The 12,174-nt window shown below is 50.1% G+C and overlaps 1 protein-coding gene and 1 long non-coding RNA gene across 5 annotated transcripts in view; one reads left to right on the top strand and one right to left on the bottom strand.

Annotated features, from left to right (window-relative positions):
• The window catches only part of OSBPL5 (oxysterol binding protein like 5), a 157,630-nt gene that overhangs the window by 51,978 nt on the left and 93,478 nt on the right, over window positions 1–12,174 (top strand). The window lies entirely within an intron of this gene.
• The window catches only part of LOC134970333 (uncharacterized), a 54,553-nt gene continuing 43,282 nt past the window's right edge, over window positions 904–12,174 (bottom strand). Inside the window, exon 3 of the long non-coding RNA XR_010189764.1 lies at window positions 904–1,162. This is a non-coding gene — a long non-coding RNA (uncharacterized LOC134970333). The remainder of the gene's footprint in view (window positions 1,163–12,174) is intronic.

Genomic DNA, 12,174 nt, shown 5'->3' with positions numbered 1-12,174 from the left:
GCTGTGTTTAAAAAATGACAGTTGGGAGCTGATTGGTCATTTGGGATGCGTTCGGCATGCGGCAGTCATGTGACTAACACCGGAATCCTGATACCACTCTGGATACTGGCGCTGAAACATGGTGAGTATTGGGGTTAGTCCTAGCCACCCCCCCCCCCACCCCCCTATGAATTGGCCCCCGAGGGTTAGGGTAGGTGGTAGGAGAGGGGTAAAATACTTACCTCTGTGCGGTGTCGGGATGCTGTGGTCGGTTGTGTGACCGCCAGCATCCTGAATACCGGTATTTCATACCGAACCCGGTAATTTATCTCTCTCCCGCGGCTTAGTGCATCTGCCCCTGTACAGCCTGTAAAATGACAGAAGTGGATTGGTTGGTACTTTCTCTCCAAGCTTTGCTAACCCCGCCCCATTAATAACTAGCTTTACCCACAGAACTGCCGCCCGCTGGCTGTCTTGGTTTTGCGCACCATTCTCTTCCATCGCTAGACACTGTTGTGCTTGAAAATCCCTGAATGTCAGCAATTTCTGACACCCTACATCCATCATCAGTCCTTTCGTGGTCAAAGTCACTTAGATCCCATCTCTTCTCAATTCTAGTCTTCACAATAACTGATCCTCCTGACCATGTCTGCATGTTTTATGTATTCAGTCGCTGCCACAAGATATCCGGATTAAACATTGGCTATGTGCATTTAAAGTGCGTGTGTGTGTGTGTGTGTGTATAGATCTGTATCTACAGTATATCTCATTGGCAGTTTGCGAGCGTGTGACAATTCAATGCTCGGTTCTATAATCCGTGAAGTGTCCTTCTCTGACAGTTCCCGTTTTCCTGACAGCGATAGATTAGTTATAAATTGGTGCAAACGAGACCAAAGACCCAGGAAGGTTTCTGCTACAGACGGATAGGAGGCTGCGGAATTTTAATAAGACAAATTCCAAGGTGTCAAATTGGAACTTTCTCCACTTGCCTGTTCTATCTTTGCTGGTATTAATGAGGGAATCTGTCCAGCGTAGTAATGCCAGGGCTACAGTAATGATGCTGATGCCTCCGATCACTGTCTTTTACTTAGTATAACAACATCATCTTCATACGTTATCTGTAAAGAGACAACGTTCATCTTGGGGAGATCATTCTCGGTGTTCGGTTTGTCAGCTCTTCAGCCTAAACATATTTTTTTGTTTTAAAAAATTGAGGATATAGAGTTAAAACTAGAAGTGACGGAAAGGTCACAAAGGAACTGAAAGCAATTGATCGAAGTTTTATAAAGAGGAAATCCAGTTTGCAGAAGACTGACGCTGACAGATGTACGGCTAACAATTACAGGTTTAATCCAGAACACTTTAACAGCAATAAGAAGAAACTGGATGAGGCCAATAAATGATAAAGTAGGAAAATAACTATAAAGTACAGAGCTGATTATCATGTAACTTTTACTTGTACCGATTATGGGGGAACACATGACGCAGGGGGAGGGGGGTTTCGGTTGCCTGGAAACCCCCTTCCTCTTGTCAAGTGGCTCAAATGATGACAACAATAGCATTGGTATATAATACAACTACTAGAGCTGCCACCACATCATGTAGTGTATGGGACATGACCAGTGGTAGCAGCTTCTTCTACCAAGTAAAAGTGTGTGTGTGTGTGTGTGTGTGTGTGTGTGTGTGTGTGTGTGTGTGTGTGTGTGTGTGTGTGTGTGTGTGTGTGTGTGTATCCTCAATCAGTGCACTAGACCAGAGAGTAGCTACCAGGAAGAAGAGACAGGAGCCTTACCATGAGGTGGGAGAATGTGTGCTTAGCAAGTGCCATACTCGGCATCTATAGTGTTAAATATTAATACTGTTTTCCATACAGTATGCGGTGTATAAAAAGACCAATGTTTACATTTATGTCCATGGTCATTACTGGGTTCTTCTACTGCTCCCCCAGACTCCTGCACTTTCTCCAGTGTTCTAGAGTGGGATATTATGGAGGGCATTTGAAAAAACCCCTCTAGAAATCCTGCGTTTGCCACTGGGTGCAACTAAATCGTCAGGAGGCAGCGAGGTTCCAGACCTCTGTATGCCCCAAGTTGGATGTTGAGATGTGTCCTCGTACAGGTCGTGGATGTCACGGCTGTGCCGAGCGTATTTCTCGCTCAATGGCCCTCATTCCGAGTTGTTCGCTCGCTAGCTGCTTTTAGCAGCTTTGCACACGCTAAGCCGCCGCCTACTGGGAGTGAATCTTAGCTTAGCAAAATTGCGAATAGACATTTCTTAGCAGTTTCTGAGTAGCTCGAGACTTACTCTGCCACTGCGATCAGTACAGTCAGTTTCGTTCCTGGTTTGACGTCACAAACACACCCAGCGTTCGCCCAGACACTCCCCCGTTTCTCCAGCCACTCCTGCGTTTTTCCCAGAAACGGCAGCGTTTTTACACACACGCCCATAAAACGGCCAGTTTCCGCCCAGAAACACCCACTTCCTGTCAATCACACAACGATCACCAGAACGAAAAGAAAACCTCGTAATGCCGTGAGTAAAATACCAAACTTCTTGGCAAATTTACTTGGCGCAGCCGCAGTGCAAACATTGCGCATGCGCAGTTTGCAGAAAATCGCTGCGATGCGATGAAAAAGAACGAGCGAACAACTCTGAATGAGGGCCAATGTGCATTTTGTTCCCATGAACACAACTGAGAACGGCAATACTACATTGCTGGCATACAATAGTGGGCACAGGAGGCATGTGCCTAGGGGCAGCACTTGGTGTTTTCTGCAATACAAATAAGACCCAAACCTTAAGCTGGGTACACACTGGACCGATGTCGGGGTAATTTGTCATTTTGTAACGACAAGTCACCTACATTGCTCAGGTGTATGGTAATTGCGTACTCCGCTGAGGCTAGGTTTCATGTGCTTCACCTCAAACCTAGCGATATTACTATTGACCTTGTTTATGCTAATGATCATTCCATCCTTCATTAAGCTCGTTATAATGTGTACGGGCAATTCCCGCTCAGGGGCATTGGTTCCGACATTGGATTGGATGCTGGTGGTTCCAGTGTGTACACAGCACTGTGGTATGTTACCCCTCTTGTAGCGGCTCAGTCATTCCAGGTGCCTGCACTGTATGGCGTATACATTCTACAACCTATGTTGGTGCTTTACAAATAAAGGATGATGATAATTGACCTGTGAGTTTAAAGGCATTTTTGGTAAATAATTATGAAATAGAAAGAATTTAATAACCCTGTATCCTCCCCTGGCATGTGATGTGTCTATTCTACTACCCACAGCTGTCATGTGTGTCCTCCTCCTGCCACCCCAAGCTGTCCTCCTACCACCCCAAGCTGTTGTGTGTCCTCCTACCACCCCAAGCTGACATGTGTCTTCCTCCTACCACCCCAAGCTGTCACGTGTGTCGTCCTCCTACCACCCCAAGCTGTCACGTGGGTCCTCCTACCACCCCAAGCTGTCATTCTACTACCCACAGCTGTAACATGTGTCTTCCTCCTACCACCCCAAGCTGTCACGTGGGTCCTCCTACCACCCCAAGCGGTCACGTGTGTCGTCCTCCTACCACCCCAAGCTGTCACGTGTGTCGTCCTCCTACCACCCCAAGCTGTCACGTGTGGCATCCTCCTACCACCCCAAGCTGTCACGTGTGTCGTCCTCCTACCACCCCAAGCTGTCACGTGTGTCGTCCTCCTACCACCCCAAGCTGTCACGTGTGGCGTCCTCCTACCACCCCAAGCTGTCAGGTGTCGTCCTCATACCATCCCAAGCTGTCACGTGGGTCCTCCTACCACCCCAAGCTGTCATTCTACTACCCACAGCTGTCATGTGTGTCCTCCTACCACCCCAAGCCGTCACGTGGGTCCTCCTACCACCCCAAGCTGTCACGTGTGTCTTCCTCCTACCCCCCTAAGCTGTCCTCCTACCACCCCAAGCTGTCATGTGTGTCCTCCTACCACCCCAAGCTGACGTGTCTTCCTCCTACCACCCCAAGCTGACGTGTCTTCCTCCTACCACCCTAAGCTGTCCTCCTACCACCCCAAGCTGTCATGTGTGTTCTCCTACCACCCCAAGCTGTCATTCTACTACCCACAGCTGTCATGTGTGTCCTCCTACCACCCCAAGCCGTCACGTGGGTCCTCCTACCACCCCAAGCTGTCACGTGTGTCTTCCTCCTACCACCCTAAGCTGTCCTCCTACCACCCCAAGCTGTCATGTGTGTCCTCCTACCACCCCAAGCTGATGTGTCTTCCTCCTACCACCCCAAGCTGACGTGTCTTCCTCCTACCACCCTAAGCTGTCCTCCTACCACCCCAAGCTGTCATGTGTGTTCTCCTACCACCCCAAGCTGACGTGTCTTCCTCCTACCACCCTAAGCTGTCCTCCTACCTCCCCAAGCTGTCGTGTGTCCTCCTACCACCCCAAGCTGACATGTGTCTTCCTCCTTCCACCCTAAACTGTCCTCCTACCACCCCAAGCTGTCATGTGTGTTCTCCTACCACCCCAAGCTGACGTGTGTCTTCCTCCTACCACCCTAAGCTGTCCTCCTACCACCCCAAGCTGTTGTGTGTCCTCCTACCACCCCAAGCTGACATGTGTCTTCCTCCTACCACCCTAAGCTGTCACGTGTGTCGTCCTCCTACCACCCCAAGCTGTCACGTGGGTCCTCCTACCACCCCAAGCTGTCATTCTACTACCCACAGCTGTAACGTGTCTTCCTCCTACCACCCCAAGCTGTCACGTGGGTTCTCCTACCACCCCAAGCTGTCATGTGTGTCTTCCTCCCACCCCAAGCGGTCACGTGTGTCGTCCTCCTACCACCCCAAGCTGTCATGTGGGTCCTCCTACCACCCTAAGCTGTCACGTGTGTCGTCCTCCTACCACCCCAAGCTGTCACGTGTGGCGTCCTCCTACCACCCCAAGCTGTCAGGTGTGTCGTCCTCATACCATCCCAAGCTGTCACGTGGGTCCTCCTACCACCTCAAGCTGTCATTCTACTACCCACAGCTGTCATGTGTGTCCTCCTACCACCCCAAGCCGTCACGTGGGTCCTCCTACCACCCCAAGCTGTCACGTGTGTCTTCCTCCTACCACCCTAAGCTGTCCTCCTACCACCCCAAGCTGTCATGTGTGTCCTCCTACCACCCCAAGCTGTCATGTGTCTTCCTCCTACCACCCCAAGCTGACGTGTGTCTTCCTCCTACCACCCCAAGCTGACGTGTGTCTTCCTCCTACCACCCCAAGCTGACTTGTGTCTTCCTCCTACCACCCCAAGCTGACGTGTGTCTTCCTCCTACCACCCCAAGCTGTCGTGTGTCTTCCTCCTTCCACCCTAAACTGTCCTCCTACCACCCCAAGCTGACGTGTGTCTTCCTCCTACCACCCCAAGCTGACGTGTGTCTTCCTCCTACCACCCCAAGCTGACTTGTGTCTTCCTCCTACCACCCCAAGCTGACGTGTGTCTTCCTCCTACCACCCCAAGCTGTCGTGTGTCTTCCTCCTTCCACCCTAAACTGTCCTCCTACCACCCCAAGCTGTCATGTGTGTTCTCCTACCACCCCAAGCTGTCATGTGGGTCCTCCTACCACCCCAAGCTGTCATTCTACTACCCACAGCTGTCATGTGTGTCCTCCTACCACCCCATGCTGTCACGTGTGTCGTCCTCCTACCACCCCAAGCTGTCACGTGTGTCGTCCTCCTACCACCCCAAGCTGTCACGTGTGTCGTCCTCCTACCACCCCAAGCTGTCACGTGTGTCGTCCTCCTACCACCCCAAGCTGTCACGTGTGTCGTCCTCCTACCACCCCAAGCTGTCACGTGTGTCGTCCTCCTACCACCCCAAGCTGTCACGTGTGTCGTCCTCCTACCACCCCAAGCTGTCACGTGTGTCGTCCTCCTACCACCCCAAGCTGTCACGTGTGTCGTCCTCCTACCACCCCAAGCTGTCACGTGTGTCGTCCTCCTACCACCCCAAGCTGTCACGTGTGTCGTCCTCCTACCACCCCAAGCTGTCACGTGTGTCGTCCTCCTACCACCCCAAGCTGTCACGTGTGTCGTCCTCCTACCACCCCAAGCTGTCACGTGTGTCGTCCTCCTACCACCCCAAGCTGTCACGTGGGCCCCTGCTCCCTCCGCTGAGCTGTCATGTGTCCCTACTACTGATACCCCCCCGTCTTTCCTCATGTGTCCCTACTACTGAAAGCCATTCCCCCCAGCTGTCCTCATGTTCCTTCTACTACTATCCCCCAGCTATTATCTGTATCCTTAGCTTTTACCACCTATCCCAACCCCGATACTACAATACTCCCCAGCTATAATGTGTTCCTAATACTAATTTTACCCCCATCTATAATCCTGCATTCATACTAGTGCTGCCCCATGCTAAATCATGAAAAATATTTTCTGGGGATCCTGGGCAGAAAGAAAATGGCAGCAATTAAATGAAACAAAAGACAAGTTCTGTCTCTGGGAGCAAAGGGACCAAACCAATAAACAAACATAAATGGGCTTTGGAGGAGAGAAAATGGCAAAAATAAACAGAAATGATGTTTGTAAATGTGGTGACTGCTCTCCAGAAATTGGGGTCTATTTACTAAGCCTGGGAGAGAGAGAGAAAGTTGACTGAGATAAAAAAAAAAAAAAAAGTCTATGTACCAAGCCTTGGATGGAGATAAAGTACCAGACAATCAGCTCCTAACTGTCATTTTTCAAACCCAGCCTGTGACATGGCAGTTAGGAGCTGATTGGCTGGTACTTTATCTCCGTCCACATTATCTTCATCCAAGGCTTAGTAAATAGACCCCAAAGTACCAACCAACCAGCTCCCAACTGTCATGTTACAGGCTGGGTTTGACAAATGACAGTTGGGAGCTGATTGGCTGTGTTATGCACACCAGTGCCAGCAGGAATGTACTGGTGTCTGAACGGTGAGGGCTGCAAAACAAATGAACTCACAGACAGACTGGGGAATATGACATTACATACACAGAAGGTGATAGGGTAACAAAATAAACACAAAGTGAACAGAGAAGCCCAAATGCTAAGAAACTGGGTGTCTCCCTAATATTAGGAATGCTCAGATGGAAAGAAGCAAGATGTAGTGATTTAATACGTAGAGAACCCGAAATGCTGTTGCTAAGGGCAACAGCAAAACCCTAAAGAGTTACCAACGGGTGTGGCAGTAAACTCCTTGGTCAGAGATGGAATAATAGACACAAGGAGAGTCTCCACAATCCTTGTCCTCACTTGCAGTGAACTGGTTCAGCTTACTGCCACTAAACTGACACCTGACACCTAGCACAGTGAGAGGATTTTGGCAGGCAAGTCTGAGAATACAGCCGCAAACTTGCTAAGTTCACAGAGTAGCAAAAGAACCCCAGCAGGTTAAACGACTGACTCCAGTCTTACTGCTAGGTCTGGATTGGCAGAGTGGAATACCAAATCCCAAGGCCTATTTGCAGTAAGCAACAAACAAATACAAAGTTTACACAGTACTAGCTAGCTTTCAGGAACTGACTAACCAACAAAGATTCAGCAGCATCTGCCTAACCTGAGAAGAGGGTTTATATAGCAGGTGCTGTCCACGCCCCACTCAGACCTCACAGACTGTGAGCACAAAAACCAGCACCGGATCCCCTGCCGTGCACAGAGCCTGTAACCACTGCACAGCAAAAGACCCGAACCGGAGTATCAGCTACGCTCAGGTTACTCCGCTAGCACTTGTCTCCCGGTTGCCATGACGACGTGGCAGCACAGAGCAGGAGACCCTAACAGTACCCCCCCTCTGACGAGGGGTCAAAGAACCCCTACCACCGGGTTTATCGGGGAACTGCGAGAAGAAAGAGCGTATCAGTCTGGGGGCATGAAGATCACAACTGCGCACCCACGACCGCTCCTCCGGGCCATACCCCTTCCAGTGCACCAAAAATGACAGCCGACCCCGAACCATCTTGGAGTCAAGAATCCTTTCAACAACAAACTCGCTCTGGCCACGTATCAGAAGAGGGGAAGGTCTTCCACTGGAAGAAGGATTGCTAATCGCCCGTTTTAAAAGGGAACAATGAAATGTTTTATTGATACCCAAAGAACGGGGTAGATCTAACTGAAATGCCACCGGATTGATAACCCTAGTGATCTTATAAGGACCGATGAACCGGGGGCCTAACTTATGAGATGGCTGTCTCAACTTCAAATTCTTGGTAGACAACCAGACGAAGTCCCCTAATTTGAAGCTGCAGGGTCTTTTCCGCTTATCAAAAACCCTTTTGGTCACTAATGACACAGACACAAGGGCTTTCTTCACTTTCCTCCAAATACCTCTAAGGACCGAAACCACAGAGGAACCACCACGCGTGGAGTCCAGGGGGTCAAAAGAATTGGCCTTAGGATGATGCCCATACACACAAAGGAAGGGAGAGATCCCTGTAGCAGAGTGAGCCGCATTGTTATAGGCAAACTCCGCCATGGACAGATGAGCAACCCAGTCAGTCTGACACTTGGAGACATAACACCTGAGGAACTGCTCCAAGGACTGGTTCACCCTTTCAGTCTGCCCATTAGACTGCGGATGGTAGCCTGACGACAAGCTGACAGAAATCTGGAGATCGGAACAAAATGCCCTCCAGAATTTGGCCACAAACTGGGATCCGCGGTCAGAGACCACATCAAGTGGCAACCCGTGGAGGCGCACAACATGCAGCATAAATAATTCAGACAGGCGTCTGGCCGATGGCAGCCCAACCAATGGAACGAAGTGCGCCATCTTCGAAAATCTGTCAACGACAACCCAGATGGCTGTCATCCCCGAGGATTTGGGCAAGTCCACCACAAAATCCATTGAAATGTGGGTCCATGGCTTAGATGGAATAGAGAGTGGATGTAATGGGCCAACAGGAACCCCTCTAGGAGTCTTATTTCGGGCACAGATGTCACATGCCCGAACCCACTGATCCACATCCCTAGCCACCGAGGGCCACCACACCGCCCTAGATAGCAACTCCCGAGTTCTGGCAATACCCGGGTGACCTGCCAACTTCTTGGCATGGAATTCCAGGAACACTCGCTGTCTTAACCTAGGAGGCACAAACAAAAGACCTACCGGAAGGTCTGGAGGAGCCTGCTCCTGTGCTCTAAGGACTAATGACAAGAGGTCCTGGGTAATGCCCACTTTAATACATGATGGGGACACAATGGGCAATGGCTCCTCGGTGGTCTCCTGGATTGGAGCAAAACTCCGCGAGAGCGCATCAGCCTTGATGTTTCTTGACCCAGGGCGATATGTTATCAAAAAATTAAAGCGAGCAAAAAACAAAGCCCATCGTGCCTGCCTGGCATTGAGGCGCTTCGCTGACTCTAAATATGCCAAATTCTTATGGTCGGTGAGAATTGAGACCACAAACTTAGCCCCCTCAAGCCAGTGTCTCCACTCCTCGAGTGCATCCTTAATAGCCAACAATTCCCGGTTACCCACGTCATAATTCATCTCGGCAGGCGAAAATTTACGGGAAAAGTAAGCACAGGGATGAAGGCGATTATCAGACACCCCCATCTGAGAGAGCACTGCCCCAATACCCATCTCGGAGGCATCCACCTCCACCACAAAAGGACGCTCTGGATCTGGGTGTCGCAACACCTTGGCCGAGACAAATGCCCTTTTGAGACGGGTAAAAGCCGCTTTGGCCTCACAAGACCAGTGAGCAACATCCGCCCCTTTCTTAGTGAGTGCCACCAAGGGCGCCACTATAGACGAAAATCCAGCGATAAATCGTCTATAAAAATTCGCAAAGCCCAGAAAACGCTGAAGCGCCTTCAAACTAGTGGGCTGCACCCAATCCAGGACTGCCTGTACCTTGGAACCCTCCATTTGGAAACCTTCTGGGGAGATAATATATCCTAGAAATGCATTTGCTGAACTTCAAATTCGCGCTTCGCCCCAAGCCGGTGGTCTCTGAGTTTCTGGAGGACTAATCGTACATGCTTCCGATGTTCCTCCAGGGAATGGGAGAAGATTGGGATGTCATCTAAGTATACAACTAAGAATCTATTCAAATATTCCCTGAGCACATCGTTCATGAAGTCCTGGAAGACTGCCGGGGCATTACAGAGCCCAAAAGGCATCACCAAATATTCATAATGCCCTGAGTGGGTATTAAAGGCAGTCTTCCATTCATCCCCTTCTCTTATTTGGATTAGATTGTACGCACCGCGTAGGTCAATCTTAGAAAAAATGGTGGCAGTACGAAGCTGGTCAAACAAGACCGAAATGAGAGGCAGTGGGTATGAGTTTTTAATCGTGATACGGTTCAATTCCCTGAAGTCGATGCAGGGTCGCAACGAACCGTCCTTTTTACCCACGAAGAAGAACCCCGACTGTTATGATTCCAGCACTCTGGTCTGAGGAGATCTTATTGCAAGGACCGGAGCACTGGAACGTAATGCTGGGAAAGGGGAATGGAAATGGAATAGCCCCTGGCGCCCTATCTCCGTTGTCTCGCCCGTGCTGTCAGTACACTCTTGCGAGACTATGGTTGCTTGAGCCCATGGCAGCCGCGTTTGAAGGGCGGATTACGTCTGCCCAACTTCGATGCCCCCTCAGGTCTTAATGAGAGACAAAGAGTGTACCGAGACAGGGTGATAACAAGGGGCCCTCTTACTGAAACAACCAAAGCCAGGGGCTACTAACTAGCCTAAAACTAAATGTATGTGCAGCTTGCCGCCAAAGGAAAAGAACAACAAAGGAAATGCTGACCACACGCCCACACAATACTTTTGTGTACCGGCGGTGACAGCATAAGCAGAACCCTCTGCAAAAATACTAGTGACAGAAATAATAATGGAATACAGCGGCCTAGGCCGACGGACGCGGCAGAGCCGCTACTCACGGAACCGGTACGAATACTGGCAAACGGACAGGAACTCCCAATGCTGCTGACACACTCTTAGAACTGGAGGACAGGCAGAATCCCAAACGAAAGACCGGTGGACACCAAGAAGCCAGAAACTTGACCAGGCACAGGCAAAGGCACTGGACCTCAGGACAGGAACGCCTCACGGCAGGACACGGGATCAGACATAGGAATCGAGACAGGGACTGACTCAGGAATCGACACAGGAAGCTCAGGAACTAGCAGGAACCAAGCACCGAACTCAAGCAGACCGGATACCCAGAAATATCACCAGCATCTGTGAATTGCAGTCAGCCAGCATATAACAGAGAGTCCTAATTAATAATCTCATGCAGCTGCCCTGTTGCATGACTCCAAACTGACAAGATGCAATTAGCAGCCAGGTGAGGCTGAACACATGGGAACAAGCTGCAATTACACAGACTCACCAGCGGCAGCAGACAAGAGTATTCTAAAACAGAGCAACAGGAAATCCTGGCATGCAAGACAACTTTATAAACATAAAATAGGAATGAACCACTACCTGTGGTTCATAACAGTATCCCCTCCTTAAGGGTGAGCTCCGAGCACCCCATGACACCCACGGGGAACATGAACAGAAGTATAACATAAAATACATAACCAAAATGCAAAAATGGAAATGAGCCACAGCCGTGGCTCATAACACCGACCCAACTGGAGACTGTGAAGGTCTGATAAATCCCTTAGCCAAGTTCTCCTGAATGTACTCTGCCATAGCCTGAGTCTCAGGACGTGACAGGGAGTACAACCTGCTCTTGGGAAGCTTAGCATTCGGCAACAAATCAATGGCACAGTCATAGGGGCGATGAGGAGGTAGTACTCTTTTAAGCGACGGACAGTCAGGCTGCAACCCATATGCCCAGACCTGTGGGTCTCCTTGTAGCAAGGAAATCACTATGCCCACCCGCTGAATCTCCGACCCAGAAGACTGAGGCCTAAGCTGGAAATATAGCTTGCAGCTCTCCTTGAAACAAAAGAACTGCGAGCGATCTCCAGAAAAACGATCCGGGAGATTTACTTTCGGCTCCTTAACCCCTGAAGGTACTGCTGCTGCGGGAGCTCCGCCAGCGGCCTGCGAGGTGTGCATTTTAATGGACAAATCATTAAATTGTCGAGTCAGGACCTGCACCTGATCGACCACCTGTTGCAAAGTATTTTGAGGGGTATGCTCCATATTCCCACAAAATTTCAACAGGAGTATTAGGCTGCTGAATATGTTATGCACACCAGTGCCAGCAGGAATGTACTGGTGTCTG

Source organism: Pseudophryne corroboree, chromosome 11 (genome assembly GCF_028390025.1).
Source record: "Pseudophryne corroboree isolate aPseCor3 chromosome 11, aPseCor3.hap2, whole genome shotgun sequence".
Taxonomy (NCBI): Eukaryota; Metazoa; Chordata; class Amphibia; order Anura; family Myobatrachidae; genus Pseudophryne; species Pseudophryne corroboree.
This window is presented reverse-complemented; position numbering and strand designations above follow the sequence as displayed.